Raw genomic sequence first — 14,724 nt, 5'->3', positions numbered from 1 at the left:
CAAAGTAGATTCGGGGGCTCCTAGATAGACGACATTACTGTAGTCCAGACGAGCCAGAATCAAACCTTGGAATTTACCTTGGAATGGTAAATTAAACATCATATTAAAAGTGTGCGACATTTTTTTTTTTAAAGGGAGCCGAGGCAGGTTCCAGCTGTCAGGCTCTCCAAAAAAAGAAAAAAAGTTAAAAATAAAACACATCAGCTAAGAAGGGAGCAATGGTGCGGATTGTGGGGGCAGTGTAAGAAACTGGCTCTATATATACTGCACCAAAGTGAGGTACAGTGTGTATAGAGTCCAAGAGTCCCCGAAGGTAGGCAGAGTTTAAAGTTAGATAGAACCTTACTCTCTAAAGTGGTAGCTTGGTCGAGCAGTAAGGCAGTATCAGAGGACAGTGTTAAGCATTTGATGGACACACTCAGTCAGCAAACGAATTCACACACTCAAGAACTGAACTCTAGGCCAATTGTTGTATAAAAATGTACTGTTGTTTATTTTTAGAACCAAGCAAGCCTGGTACAGATAAGCATTAAATACTTTTCAGTAATAAGTTACTGGATATAGGACAGTTTTAAAATGCAATAGAAACTGCACTTTGATTTACAGGGGAGCAGTAGTATGCAACACTTAGAAAATACAGTACTTTGGAATGAATAGGCTTTTTCAGTAAATTACAGGTAAGTTACTTTTACGTTACTTTTTCTACCTCAGTGCTGGATGCCCAGCACTGGGACATGTCCTGCAAACAGGTGAGAAAACACGTTTTGGTTATTTGCACGATTTTTAAAGAATATCTTTAGTTTTCAAAACAGTCGTTTTATTGGAGGAAAAGTTGTTAATGTTATCCTATGGAGGAAACACAGTTTATCGGTTTGCAGGTAAGTAAACGACTGTGGGAGTTAAGGTTCTGAGGTTATACTCAGGGGTCCCCCAGGGTCAGTGATGGACTGTTGTTGCACCCTCAGCGGCACTAAGGCAGCCAGGTGCAGAGTGTTGAGGCCCAATGTTATCCAACGGGGGATAGGGGGCCTCCGGTTAGTGGCTGCTGGCAAGCAGGCCACTGGGTTGTGGGAGCAAAGCTCCTAGTGTTAAGCTCAGGGCAAGTTGGGGACCAAAGTAGCACCAAAGGTGCACCCTCAGCGGCACTAGGGCAGCCGGGTGCAGGGTGCTGTTTTGAGGTCAGTGTCCTGTTGTTTTCAATGGAGAACCCCGGGACAAAGAAACACTGCAGGCTCGGGGATGAGGATCTTCTGGGTGCGACCACCGCTTCGAGGGGTAAGTTGGGATGTCGGTGGTTGGTTAGGCACCACTGGTTTGGGCACAAAAGGCCGTGGATCGTCGGGTGCAGGGGTGCCTTGTGACGTCGGATTTTCTTACCCGCTCTGGTCGCGGGAGGGGGTCCTCTGGATTGAGGATGCAGGCATCATCTGGAGGCTTAAGCAGGTCAGGGGTCCCAGGTCTCAGGTCAGGATCGCCGGGGGGACCTCCTCGTGGTGTTTTTACACTCGAGCTCGGGCCAGGTTCAGCGGGTGCAGAGTGGGCTGGATTCGTGGTGTCTGGCTGGCACAAGAAGTTGCAGTTTAAACATGTCCGGTGTTCACGGGAGAAACAGTCTGGGAAGTGAAGGCAGGCACGTCTTCCAGGGTTTGTGAGGTTACTGGCTGCTGGACACGCCGGGATTTCGCAGGGGAGGTTCGAAGAGAGACAGGCCTGTAGGGCTGGGTCCAAGTCAGTGGACATCATCCTCTTGTTAACTCTGCACGGCTCTTCATCCTTATTCTTCTTTTCTTCTTGTGGGTAGGCTGGATCTGCCTTCTTGATTCAGGGCTGCCCCCTAAATACTGTATTTAGGGGGTGTTTTAGGGGTCTTGAGGTCAGTAGCCAATGGGCTACTGACCTTAGGGTGACTACACCCTTGGTGTGCTCACCCCACGTGGGGGAGTGAGCACAATCCCTAGTCCTGATTGGGGAGTGCCTGCCATCTGCAAGTTGGCGAGCACTGGAGAGTGGGCTTCACCTCGCCTCCCCCACCTGAGGGGTGGAGTTGGCAGAGGTGGGCATACCTCCTGGGCTGGCTAGTTTTTCCCACCCATCTTCCTGCCAAAAGGGAGGGGAGACAGGAAGGGGGCCTGCTCCTGATAGCAGGAGAGGCTGGGGGTCGCATTACAAAGGCTGCCATGCCTTTGAAGCTCCCCTGCCACAGATGGTTTTTCCTGGCCTGGGGGAGTTGTGAACACCTCCGCCCAGGAACGGCTTTAATTCTGGGCTCAGGGAGCTTAGGCTCCCACCCTAGTCCAGAAACATGTCTCGTGGTGGCAGGCTGGTGTGTACCAGTCAGGGAACTCACCAGAGGCTGGTCGTTTTTCGTCTCTGAGATGCCCTCTGTGTACATTTTTCATTAAATCCTACACTGTCATCAGTGTGGGTTTAATGGGCTGAGAAATTTGATACCCAACTTCTCAGTTTTCAGTGTAGCCATTATGGTGCTGTGGAGTTCGTAATGACAAACTCCCAGCACCATATACTCTTAATGGCAGCACTGCACTTACAATGCCTAAGAATGAACCTAGACACTGTAGGGGTACAGGGCTCATGCACCAGTACCCTCACCGCTGGCATAGGGCACCCAGCTAGAGGGGTGACTGATCTATGCCAGGGCAGTGGGCTGTAGGCATGGCACACAGGGATGTGTGCCATGTCTACTCTTTACTTTGTTCTGCACCAAAACATGCAGCCTACAAACGCAGTGTGTGTGTGTAAAGGTACAGGGCCTCTAAGGGTGGCACAATAAGTGCTGCAGCCCTTAGGGGTCTTTCCTGGTCACAGTGCCCTGGGTACCTGTGGTACAATTTACCAGGGGCTGACCTGTGGCCAGAGATGCCAATTGGGTTAGTTTTGGGGAATGAACACAGGCCCTGGAACTTGATTGGCAGGGACCCAAGGTTCACCAAGAAAAAGTGTATCAGTAGTCTGCAACAGAAACCTACTTTCCTACAGGCAGTAAATGCTGATAAGTGACAGGAGCAGTCGGGGAGGTAAACTAATAGAGAAGTAGATGTGTGGGGTGTGTGACTAAAAAAAATACAATATAGGAAGACAAATGCAGCCCAGTGTAATGGGAAAGTGAGTTGGTAACGTTTTGGAACGCAAAAAGCGAAATCTGATAATGATCTGTCGGATACTTTAAATTAAGGATTAAAGCTGTATCTCACAGATCATAAACAGCAGTTTTTCTACTTCACAATGCATTAAACGCCAACTGCAAGCAAATCCCCTTTTGTGTAATCTATTTAAACAAGAGAATGGTAGGAAATCAAAATGCAGCAAAAAAAACAATTGTGGGCCGCAAATTTTTTAGTTTTGTGTCACAAAATTTGCCGATCCATGCTGGAATATCCTTGGAGACATATGAATCGCAGGCTTTGGACCCTCAAATGTTTTTTGAATGGAACTATTTTCTGTGGTTAATGTCCCACGTTTGTGTAAAGGTTTCAGCAGGTTCAAACTGTGTAAAATATGGTAAAAATCCCAAAATGATACTTTTTTAATGTAAATATTTGTATATATTGCCCATTGTGATGAATTGTGGAAATATTGATTATTTTTCACTCTTTCTTTTTGGGTTAATCATGAGCACCTGTTTTAAACTGTAAATAGTTTGTGTATCTGTCTAAGTTTTAATGTATATATTGTACACTTATTTGAAGCCCTGAACAAGATCTTTGTGTCGAAACACGTTGGCTACGGTCGTTTTTAAGAAGATTGTTTTCAATAAAGAAACAAAGAAACAAGAACCTGCTGAATTGATGTGCTTCTTTTTACTTTGCTTGTACTTTTAAAGTATATAGGGCCATATGTAGGTACCTAAATACCGACCGGTATTTAGGCAATTGAGATGTAGGTGGCTGGATTTCAGGATTCGGTAATTTACCGAATCGGAATTTTAAGAAATCGGTAAAATACTGATTCGGTAAATTACCGAATCCTGAAATCCTATGTAGGGGGCACTCAAGTGAGTGCATTTTTGGTTTCTGGATTCGTTATTTACCACCAACTACAAGTTGATGGTAAATAACGAATACCTTTTAAAAAGCAATTTTGTGCTTTTTGAAAAGTGCCATGTGGCAGGCATGTATGTGCGCCACATGTGCACACATGCACGATTCAGGGGTGCAACAGAGTGTCAATGTGACACCCTGTCACCCATGAATATGCTCCCCCTATTACCGATTCAGAATTTACCGAATCGGTAATAGTGAATGGCTTCCCATTCATTCCTATGGGCCTCCCGGCCCATAGGAATGAATTGGAAGGGATGCATTATTACCGATTCGGTAAATACCGAATCAGTAATACCGAATATTACCGATTCGGTAATAATTACCGAATGTTTACCTACATTCTATTTACCGATTCATAAATACCGAATCGGTAAAATTCGGTATTTATGAATCGGTAAATAGAAATTATCTACATATGGCCAATAATCTCTTCATATGTTGGAGTGCTGAATCACTGTTTTTGTCGCAAGCCTCCGTCTAATAAAGGCTACTGGTTGTTCTAGGTCCTTCTAATTTAGCTCTGCTAAGGCAGCCCATATACCATGATCTAAAGTGTCTTTCTACACAATAAACTCCAGAGCGAAGTCAGGAGCTTTGAGTACAGGTGTTGTACAATTGGCCTCCTTGAGTGTGTCAAAAACTTTCCGGCAGTCCTCTATCCAGATCACCTTTCTGGGTTGCTTCTTATAAGTCAGTACTGTTTAGGGGGTAACAATGGTGCCACAACCCTTAACAAACCTCCTATACTATTCTCTATTCTGAGAGGCCTAGGAAGGCCCTCACATCAGTCTGTGTTTTAGGAGGTTCTATCCTGGCCTGGATGGGCTGCACCATGCCCCCACCCACCGTGTGGCCCACATATACCCCAGTACCCTTCCCTGTCTAGCATATACTAGCCTTGATAATGAGAACCGCCTGCTGCAAGGCCTGAAGCACCTCCTGGAGGTGGTACAGGTGTTCTTCCCAGCTGGAGCTGAAGACAGCTAGTTTGTTTAGGTAGGAGGCAAATAATGCCTCCTTCCCAGCTAGGACCCTATTGACTAGCCTCTGAAAGGTGGCAGGGGCATTCTTTAAGTCAAAAGGCATTACCCTAAACTGCAAGAGAATGCAGACCTCTCTTTTGCCTCCTCAGTCAGAGCAGTCTGCTAGTACCCTAATGTGAGATCAAAGGTACTTAGAAACATGGCAGCACATAGCCTGTCTATGAGCTCATTAGTACGGGGGATGAGATGTGCTCAAGTCTTAGTGACAGAATTGAGTCCTTGGTAGTCCACACAGAACCTGAGTTCTGAAGTCGTGCCTGATGGGGCAGCTTTGACTACTAGCACCACAGGCCTGTATCAGGGACTGCTGGAGGGCTCAATCACCCATAATACCAGCATCTTGGAGACCTCCTCCATTATACTGGCCCTCACCTTATCCAACAGCCTGTAAATTGTATTTTTGACAGGTGGACTGTCTCTAGTGTCTATGTCGTGGGTACACACATTTGTAATCCTAGAGGTGAGGGAGAACACAGTGGAAAGCTGCCCCAACTCTAGGGTCAGGGTAGGGGAGGGGTTAACGCCCTTTACTGACCCATCATGTTTTTGGACAGACAGGAGGTCAGCGAGAGGTTCACTCTCCTCTTCGACACCTTCATCTGTGACCAAGAGCATGTTAACTTCAGTCCTCTCAAAATGGGGTTTGAGGAGATTTATGTGGAGCATACATAAGGGGGCCTTAGCGGTTTTGAGATCCACCAGGTAGGCTGACTCCCTCTTCAGTTCTGTCACCTTGAATAGGCCTGTCCAGTGACCCTGTAGAGCTCTGACCTCCACAGGCTTCATAAACCACCAGTTTTGGCCATACCAAAATTTCATCAGTTGTTGACTGGCTGCAAGATTGCCTTTTGTCTTTTTCCAGAAACTACGTAACAATTTATTGTAGCAGGTTCATCATTGCCTGTTGACATTTTCTTTTTCTGGGAGCAGTCATGCCATGCTGGGGAGCTTATTAGGTTCCCAGCGGAAGGGAAAATGCACCAAGTTTTTTTTATCCCCGTGGGTAGCTGGCCAATTTATAAGAGTGCTGATCTGATGCCTTAAAAAACATCTCTTTTATTGTTGTGCCTTTGACAGAATGGTCTGTGGGATGGGCCCAGGAAATCGATTAAATTCAAAAAGATCTACTATAGCACATCCAAATGTAGCTAACACCAAGGCCTGGACCCTTCTTTTGTCCCCCCAACACTCTCTCCCCAGCGTTACTGACCCAATCACAGTGGGCCTCTTTTTAACATCACAGTGTCAAGTCTGCTGAAGTGTTCAAACCTGCTTGATAGGTCGGCTAGGGTTTTTCCTATAATACTTGGGGCACACTTCAAAGGAGGGAATTAAAACACTAAGGGCCTCATGTAGGTAGCTTAATACCAGTCGGTAACGGCCGAAATTCGGTAAATATGCCGTTACCGACCGGTATATAGACAAGTGAGATGTAGGAGACCAAAAACCAGTTTTCGGTAAATATGAAGCGTTAAATACCGATTCATAATTACCGAATTCGAAAATACCGATTCATAATTACCGAATACATATTTACCGAATCGGTAAATATGAAGTGGTAAATATGAATCGGTAAATATGAAGTGGTAAATATGAAGTGGTAAAACTGAAAATGACATGTAGGTAAAATCGGTAATGAAGAAATCCATGAAAATCGGTAATTAAGAGTCGGTAATTAACACTGAGTGAAAGCAGGTGGTAACCATCAACAGACCATATAAGCAATCCCAAAATGCAACAGCGTGGACAACATGGCCGCTCTGTATGTCATTGCAAGGCGCCTACGTCTACAGGCAGCAGGTCTGAGGATATGGAGACGGGAGGAACGCATCTACAGACAGCGCATCACACTCTTCCAACTGACTGATGCAGAGATACATGAAAGGTACAGGCTACACCCCCAAACCATCATGGACCTGATAAGGGACCTGCACCCACTCCTGGACCAGCCAACAAGAAGGGCGCATGCCATACCACCACATGTGCAGGTGCTCTGCAGCCTACATCTACTGGCATCCGGCAGTTATCAGGTGGTGATAGCTGCGGTGGGTGGTGTATCCCAGAGTTGCCTGTCCCGTTTCTTCAGGAAGTTCCTGGATGCCATGATGCAGAGAATGCACCACTACATCAGCTTCCCAAACACACAGGCTGAACTGCAGAAAACTAAAACTGACTTTTATCACATGGCACAGTTCCCCCATGTCATTGGCTGTATTGATGGCACACACATCCCAATCTGCCCACCAGCTGACACAGAGCACATCTACAGGAACAGAAAGTCCACCCACTCCATCAATGTGCAGGTGATCTGTGATGCAGGGAACATCATCACTGATATTGTAGCGAAGTTTCCTGGGAGCACCCACGACTCTTACATCTTCCAGAACAGTGGGATCTACACACGACTGATTGCCGGAGAATTTGGAGAGGGATACCTGCTAGGTAAGTAACAGTGACGCCCCATGAAACCTGCAAATCATAGTGTATAGAGGCATGTGACTGATGGTTCCCTTTTACTCACCTAGGCGACAGTGCATATGCCTGCCGGTCATTCATCCTCACTCCCTACCTACACCCATCAACCCAGAGTGAGAGACGATACAACGTGGCACATAAATCTACACGCAATGTGGTGGAGCGCACGTTTGGACTACTGAAAAGCAGGTTCCGCTGCCTCCACAAGAGCGGAGGCGCACGCCAGTACACACCCATCAACTGCTGCAAGATCATTGCCACTTGTGCAATGCTGCACAACCTTGCCACGAAAAGAGGTACAGATGTGGAACTAACAGATTTTGAGGACAACGAGGATGAGTCAGGCCAGCCAGAGGGCAACGCAGCTAGAGTGCCAACTGCAATAGATGGGAGAGAGAGACGGGCAGAGATCACATGCAACTATTTCTGAGTAAGTAAGGGGACACAGCCAGTTGTGGTATGTCATGACGTAGTTTTAATGCGGCACTACGCCATGAACACAAGATCAAGCCAATCTGGCAACATAGCATATATACAAGGAGTAAGTCCAGGGTTACGTCACCCATTGGAAAGTGGCTACGCAGGGCTGCATCAATGTTTGCGCATACGCGCTGCAGTGTGGGATGGCACGGCTTGAGCATCCTCACTACAGCCAACCCCAAGCCGCCTGCTGCTCCTGCGTGCTTCTGGGACGGGGGGTGTGATGCTGCTCCTGCTGCTGGTGTCGATGCTCTCCACAGCATCCCCTGCAGCAGTTGTCGCCGCCTGACTTGTTAATAGCACCTCTAGTGCACTTGTCACCTGCACCATCCCCCGAGACACGTCGCTGCAGCAGTGTGTCAGGCCCTCCTGCATCGACACAGAGCGCCGGCAGAGTAGAGAAGTGGCAGTTGCCAGACGGTCGAGTGCCCTGGTTGTAGTGTCCCTCCTCTGCCGTTCCCGGCGCCGTGCATCTATGTCAGCATCTAATTTGCTGCACAACTGCTGGATTGACTGGGACATGTCCCGAATGCCCGCTGCCATTGCGCCGATGTTATTGTCCATGTTGACAAATGTAGATTTCATGAACCGCATATGCCTCTGGACTGACATGACTGCCTTTGTTTGCAGGCGCTGTTGTTTTAACATTTGGCCCTCGAGCCCCGAGAAGACACCATGGCTGTCAATGCTTGCTGGTGGACTCTGGACACGCGACCTGCGGCGCCCTCTTGCACCCGTCTGTGCTGCCTATGAGGTGTAGGGCACAGTGGCATGGCTCCCATCCTGGGGCATAGTAATTTGCTCAGGGCCCCTGCTGTCGTCAGACGAGGTGTCTAAGGCTCGCAGCCTGGCGGCAGGATGCCTCCTCATTCTCACACCTGCAGGCGGTGATGTGGCCGGTGACTCAAACATGAGTGGCGATGCTGGCTCTGGGTGAGGTGATGCTGGCTCTGGGCGAGGTGATGCTGGCTCTGGGTGAGGTGATGCTGGCTCCGGTTGAGGTGATGCTGGCTCTGGTTGAGGCGAGGCTGCCTGTGTTGGTGGTGCGGCTGCCTGTGGCCCTGCTCCCTGGGCTGAACTTGTGCTGGCCAGAGGTGATCTGTGTGGCCGGTGTGCCCTCTCTCCTGCAGCATGCCCTGTCCTGCGTGATGTCACATCTGTGGACAGAAATGCAACATCGGCTCAGTGTCCCCGAAGGGCTGCATTGCAAGCATCACAATAAATCATGTCACACTCCAAATTGTCCTCTGCCTCCTTGTGCCTAATGTGTGTAACATGCCTTGTTGCCCTGTGCTATTTACTTCATGGTTGGGGTTTCCCTGACTACATCTCCAGAATGCATTGCCTGTCTGCACTAATACATGGACTGGAGTGGGATACTCATTTCACAATGGGGGATGTGGGATAGGGGTAGGGGGGGCTACATTGCTGTGCATTCGTCTTACCTTGTTGGGTGGCGGCTCTGGCAGAGCTGTCAGCATCCCCAAGACCCACAACGCTCTCATTCTCGATTGTGGCCCCCACCAGCTCCTCCAGTTCGGTGAGGGCAGGTGCCCTGTTGGTTCCACCTCCAGTCTGGCTGGCCTCCTTCTGGATTTCCCCCATCTTCCTCTTGGTTGCAATCCTCAGGTCATACCAGCGCTTTTTGAGGACCTCTATGTCCCTGTGGGTCACTCCCACAGCATTGACCTGCGCCTGGATGGCCAGCCAAATATTGCGCTTTTCAGCCTCAGGCACTTGCAGGGACTGCCTCCCAAACAGCTTCTGGTGCTGCTTCACCACCTCCTCCACCAGCACCTGGAGTTTCTTGGGGCTGAATTTCAGCTTCCTCCTCCTTTCCCCTCCATCTCTCTGTGTCCTCTGGCTGGACATGATGTTTTTTTGCTGCACAAACAGGCACTGGCTCCCTGCCTCTCCTCTGCACTCCAAGCCTCTCCAGGGTCTGTTAATTGTGTGCACCTGCCTGGGTGTGGCCACTTCCTGGTTGGGTGGGGTGTGGTTGCACAGGATTGGCTATTTCATCAAGTCATGTGATTTTTTTTCCCGATTCGGTAAATACCGATTCGGTATTTTCCGATTCGGTAAATACCACCGCGGTATTTACCGATTCGGTGAATTCCGATTCTTGATTACCGATTGTTACCGATTCGGTAATTGTTACCGAATTTTTACCTACATATAACTTACCGATTCTTAAATACCGATTCGGTACGGCTCGGTATTTAAGAATCGGTAATATTTATTTACCTACATGAGGCCCTCAAACAGCTCTTGTGTATCCACTGTCTTGTTGCTAAGCACTCAGATTTCGTTTTACCAGACTTCTGTTGGATGTGAGAGGAGACTTGGATTACAATAGTACATTTCCCACATAACCCCAGCCCTCAGAGCCCAAGTTTAGGGTGGCCAAAGACTTTGTCATCTTGAAAATGCCCAAAGTGGATAGGGTAGCCCTGGTAATCTTCATCCCATTGGTTAGGACATCTACTGGGGTCATTCCCACACACTAGCTAGTGCCTGGCTTAAATGTGGCATCTCCAGGCAGAAATTTCAGAGCACTCCTAGACCTGTGTGGGAGATCAGAAAAGGACTGATACCGCTCTCAGAGACCTGATAAGAGCTTAGAAGGCTGGACCTGCGCTGCCTCTTTTAACCAGGACAAAGAAGTGGACTCCAAGGGTCAAAAGGCTGACCTCCTGTTAAAGCTACAACAAGATAAAAGAGGCACTCTCTTGCAACTGCCCAGCTAACCAGTGGCAACTGGACCGGGACCTGGAGTGGAGCCTCCTGTTGGCCTCTGCATGTCATCTGTGAGTCTCTAAGTGCCTCCCCATAGGTCTTACAGGGGGCTTTAGAAGTGTACTCTTGTGGTGGATTGGGACTTAAAGGACTAAATTCATCAGATAAAATGTTTGAAAAGCATTAACCATGTTAAAATGTTTGAAAAGGATTAACCATGTTAGTGTATTTGACCCACTCTCCATCACAGTCAGCGTCAAATCGCCCATAGGTCCTGTTCTACCGCGACCATTGACTATCATCGGCACTTTGTGCTACTTAAAAGTTAATATCTCTGGTTCCCCTTGCTAGGTTTTTGCCATTATGATGTCATTTTGTTTATTAAGTTTTACTCTATTATTTCTAATTTCTTTTGGGATTTTATTGTGTTGCATTTCTACTTTATGACTATTTTAGTTCTGCATAAATACTTTGCACATTTGTCTAATGTAAGCCTGGTTGCTCTGTGCCATAGCTACTCTGGGGTGAACTCAGCTTAGTTTAGTGACTTTAAGAGTTCACCCTGATCAAGATTGGAATTATAATTTTGGGTGGATACTTAACCCCCTCAACAAATAGCCCAATTTCTTACAATTCCTCCACAGGGTCCTCCAAGGACCTGAACATCTCGCCCTCCATGGTGCCGCTTCCATATATAAAAAAGACAAGAGCTGCAGATGGGCAGGCCAGTAGAACGTCACAGGGCTCTTGGAAAATCATTAATAGCTCAGTGGAGAAAAGTTGCTTTCGGTGACAAAAATCCAAGTAGCACATCAGCACTGCTCACGCTAGTCTAGTGATGCTATAACTCATTAAGTAGCTAGAGTGAAGCCGTAGCACCTATTTCAAGTAAGGAGCAGTTGCCAATCACAGTGCATCCGGTATAAAAATCCCAACTTATTCCAACAACATGAGTTGGGTGGAGTATGGGAGGTGTATACAATATAAAACAATGGGTACACTCTGAGGGCTAAATTAGATTTTTTTTTAAATAAATTATCTTAAGGGTAAGCCAGAACCATTGGATTATGAATGACTAAGGTGCCCTTCTATAAAATGTATCATTCCTCTTATTAGGTATACATTACTTGCGTAACACACATATTTCTCAGTGGAATTACTCTTGGTCAGAAAAACATTTTGATATATGAATTTTACAAAATGTATATATTGTTTAGTCTATTTCAATGTAGTGTTTTTTCACAATTAAAGGAAAAGGACACACTTTTTCAAATTATCACATGATTATATACCATTTATATAACTTATACACATAAATGCCTTGCATTGTAACCCCTAGTTTAATGACCATTCATTCTAGTATATCCTGGTTCAGTGGTCTGAAGACCAATTTAGTTTGTGAAAAGGCCCTGTTCCTGTGTAAAATACACCCCAGAGCTGGTTTTCTGTATATGTGGATATGCGGTGGATGGCCTTCCTTTATCAGGTGTCAAGACTTTACAGCCCTCTCGATTTCTTTACTTGGGCCTCATCAGGACTTAATCAAAGACTTATAAAAAATGAAATAGATACTGTTACACAATGTGTTACTCTGTCTATGAGGTTGAGTGTGAGCTTGCTTCCTTCCAAATTGCAATCAAATCCACTAAACCTGTGCTAATAAGGGGAACACCTTCTGTGTGGGTTGGCACTTGACACATGTATGGTAGTATGGACTATTATCAAAGCACATATGCAAAACTGTCTCCCTATAACTTCGTGATGGGACTAAAATCTTTGTGTCCCATTCTGTTGTCAGGGTATATAATATATAATATATATTAGCCATAAATTTAACCACAATAGACCGTGCCCCTTGCACATGCATCCATGCTTCATGAACTTAGCAGTCCCCGCTCACATGTTAGTTACAGGATTGTTTATCAGGTGCACTAATAGTACACTTTGTTTCAAAACAGCATCTACATCTTAAATAAAACCGGCATAATCAGATGATCTATCAAATAATTTTCCGGGTCGCTACTTCTGATTAGGTTAATGGGAGGTTAAACAATTGAAGTTACCCAAAGTCGTGTAGTGAGTGAGTAAAACCCTCTGTGGTTCAATTTTTGGACAGCGTTGCCGCTGAAAATAGCCTTCCTTTTTTGGCTGTATTTTCAGTTCGCTGCTGTTTTGGCACAAACCAAGAGTGTTCCCAGTCCTCCGATGCATGGAATCAGCCACACGTGGTTTATGGGCACCATATTTATTAACGATCACTCCTATGCTATATAAATGGACGCACTATATTGAAAGGGAGCATGGCCTAGAAAGAAGTCTGGAATAAACTATCCATATTATGTTTATAGTTTCCCTTGGGGCCTGGCGTCTCAGAAGTGTGTCATGCTATAGGTCCCAAGAAATAATTAGCAAAAATCAGAGATTAATTTATCCTCTCAAGTCTAAATATAAAAAAAGATATACAGATGAACCTTATCATACAGATAGTTTGCCTTGAATATGTGCAAGTATAACTTGTTATCAATGCATATGTTACATAAACAGGTCCTTGTAAATCTAATGCTCCCAGTTCTCATTCACTGGTGGGTAAATCCATATATACAAAATCCCCTACCTGGGAACAGTGGAGTTTGAGACAGAATTAATGCAAATATTTTATCTGCCCCATTTAGGCCCAGGTTAACTGTATTAAAAACTTGACTATATCTTGCTTCCAGTCTCTGTAACAAGGCCTCCATTCAATCTCTTCTTTTATTAGGTCTTGGAAATAACCGTCCAAATGATATCTGTTAGACCAGGGCACATATCCATGTAATGGTGTACCAAAGGTGCCAAGCTCACATTACAAATTAACCATGATCGATGTTGAATGTATCGTCTTGAATAATACAAGTGAGAAGTTGGTGTGTTAACCAAGTAATGTATATTAAGTAAGGAGAATGATACATTTTGAAGAAGGGCGCATTGGTAATTCACGTTCCATAGACTTCAGCTTCCCTAAGGACACTTAATTAAAAAAACATTTTTGTTTTTAAAAGATAAATAAATGTATCCCTCAGAGGGTACTTGCTGTTTGATATTAAAATACAAACTTTTCATGTTGGGGAAGCTTTTCCTTTTTGAGGAAGGTTCCAATTTTTGCTAAGCAAAGCTGGTGTGTCTGAGTCTCACTACACGTTGTAGGGCCATAGTTATCCCACAAAGTATAACATCAGGAAATCTCTTCTGTGGGAAACTGTGTGGGTCGTCAGAGAAAGCTCCTGGAGAGACTGAAGAGGCTGACCCTGAAATATTCTGGAGGAAGAATCAATGTTCCATCTTATTTGTAGCTTGCACTCAAACTGATGTTTGATTCTAGTACTGAATGAGATTGTGATAACTTTTTCTGTCTGCACCTGCTATGATGTTTGCGAGAAGATCACACTCATAGTAATAGTCACGAGCATTTTCCATTCCCTAAACTATATAAAACATATAAACATAGAACAAAGTACTGTCAATGTTCACTGGAATTCAATCACATACTGACTGGTAGACATCTCCCTTGAGAGGAACTCATACAAAAACTATTCATAGGGTGTCTTCATCTATGCTATAAATTAAGGAGCTAGACTTTATGGGAGGGGAGACCAGTTTCAGATGTCACCTGCCCCAGGTCTGCCTCAAGTATCACCACGGCTGTTTACAATTTGGAGGGTAGTCCATTGGGATGGCAGAGGATTTGACAGGAACCACCAACACAACAGTTCCTGTCAATGTCTAAAAGGTTTGATGGATGGTACTATAAGCCATACTATCAAGAATTCTATTAATTCTTTTAACTTTTCTTCCAGGGTGTGAGGGTCATTATTGCTTATTTCTGGTCCCTTCCTGACAGATTTTTCCTGATGGTGATGAACAGCAAAATAGGCCTTCACAGCGTCCAC

At 45.7% G+C, this 14,724-nt stretch overlaps 1 protein-coding gene across 1 annotated transcript in view; it reads left to right on the top strand.

Moving 5' to 3' along the window:
• PTPRQ (protein tyrosine phosphatase receptor type Q) overlaps nucleotides 1–14,724 on the top strand; it is a 1,724,016-nt gene that overhangs the window by 154,155 nt on the left and 1,555,137 nt on the right. The gene's annotated exons all lie outside the window — the stretch shown is intronic.

This window comes from Triturus cristatus, chromosome 4_1, assembly GCF_964204655.1.
Source record: "Triturus cristatus chromosome 4_1, aTriCri1.1, whole genome shotgun sequence".
In the NCBI taxonomy this organism is placed as follows: Eukaryota; Metazoa; Chordata; class Amphibia; order Caudata; family Salamandridae; genus Triturus; species Triturus cristatus.
This window is presented reverse-complemented; position numbering and strand designations above follow the sequence as displayed.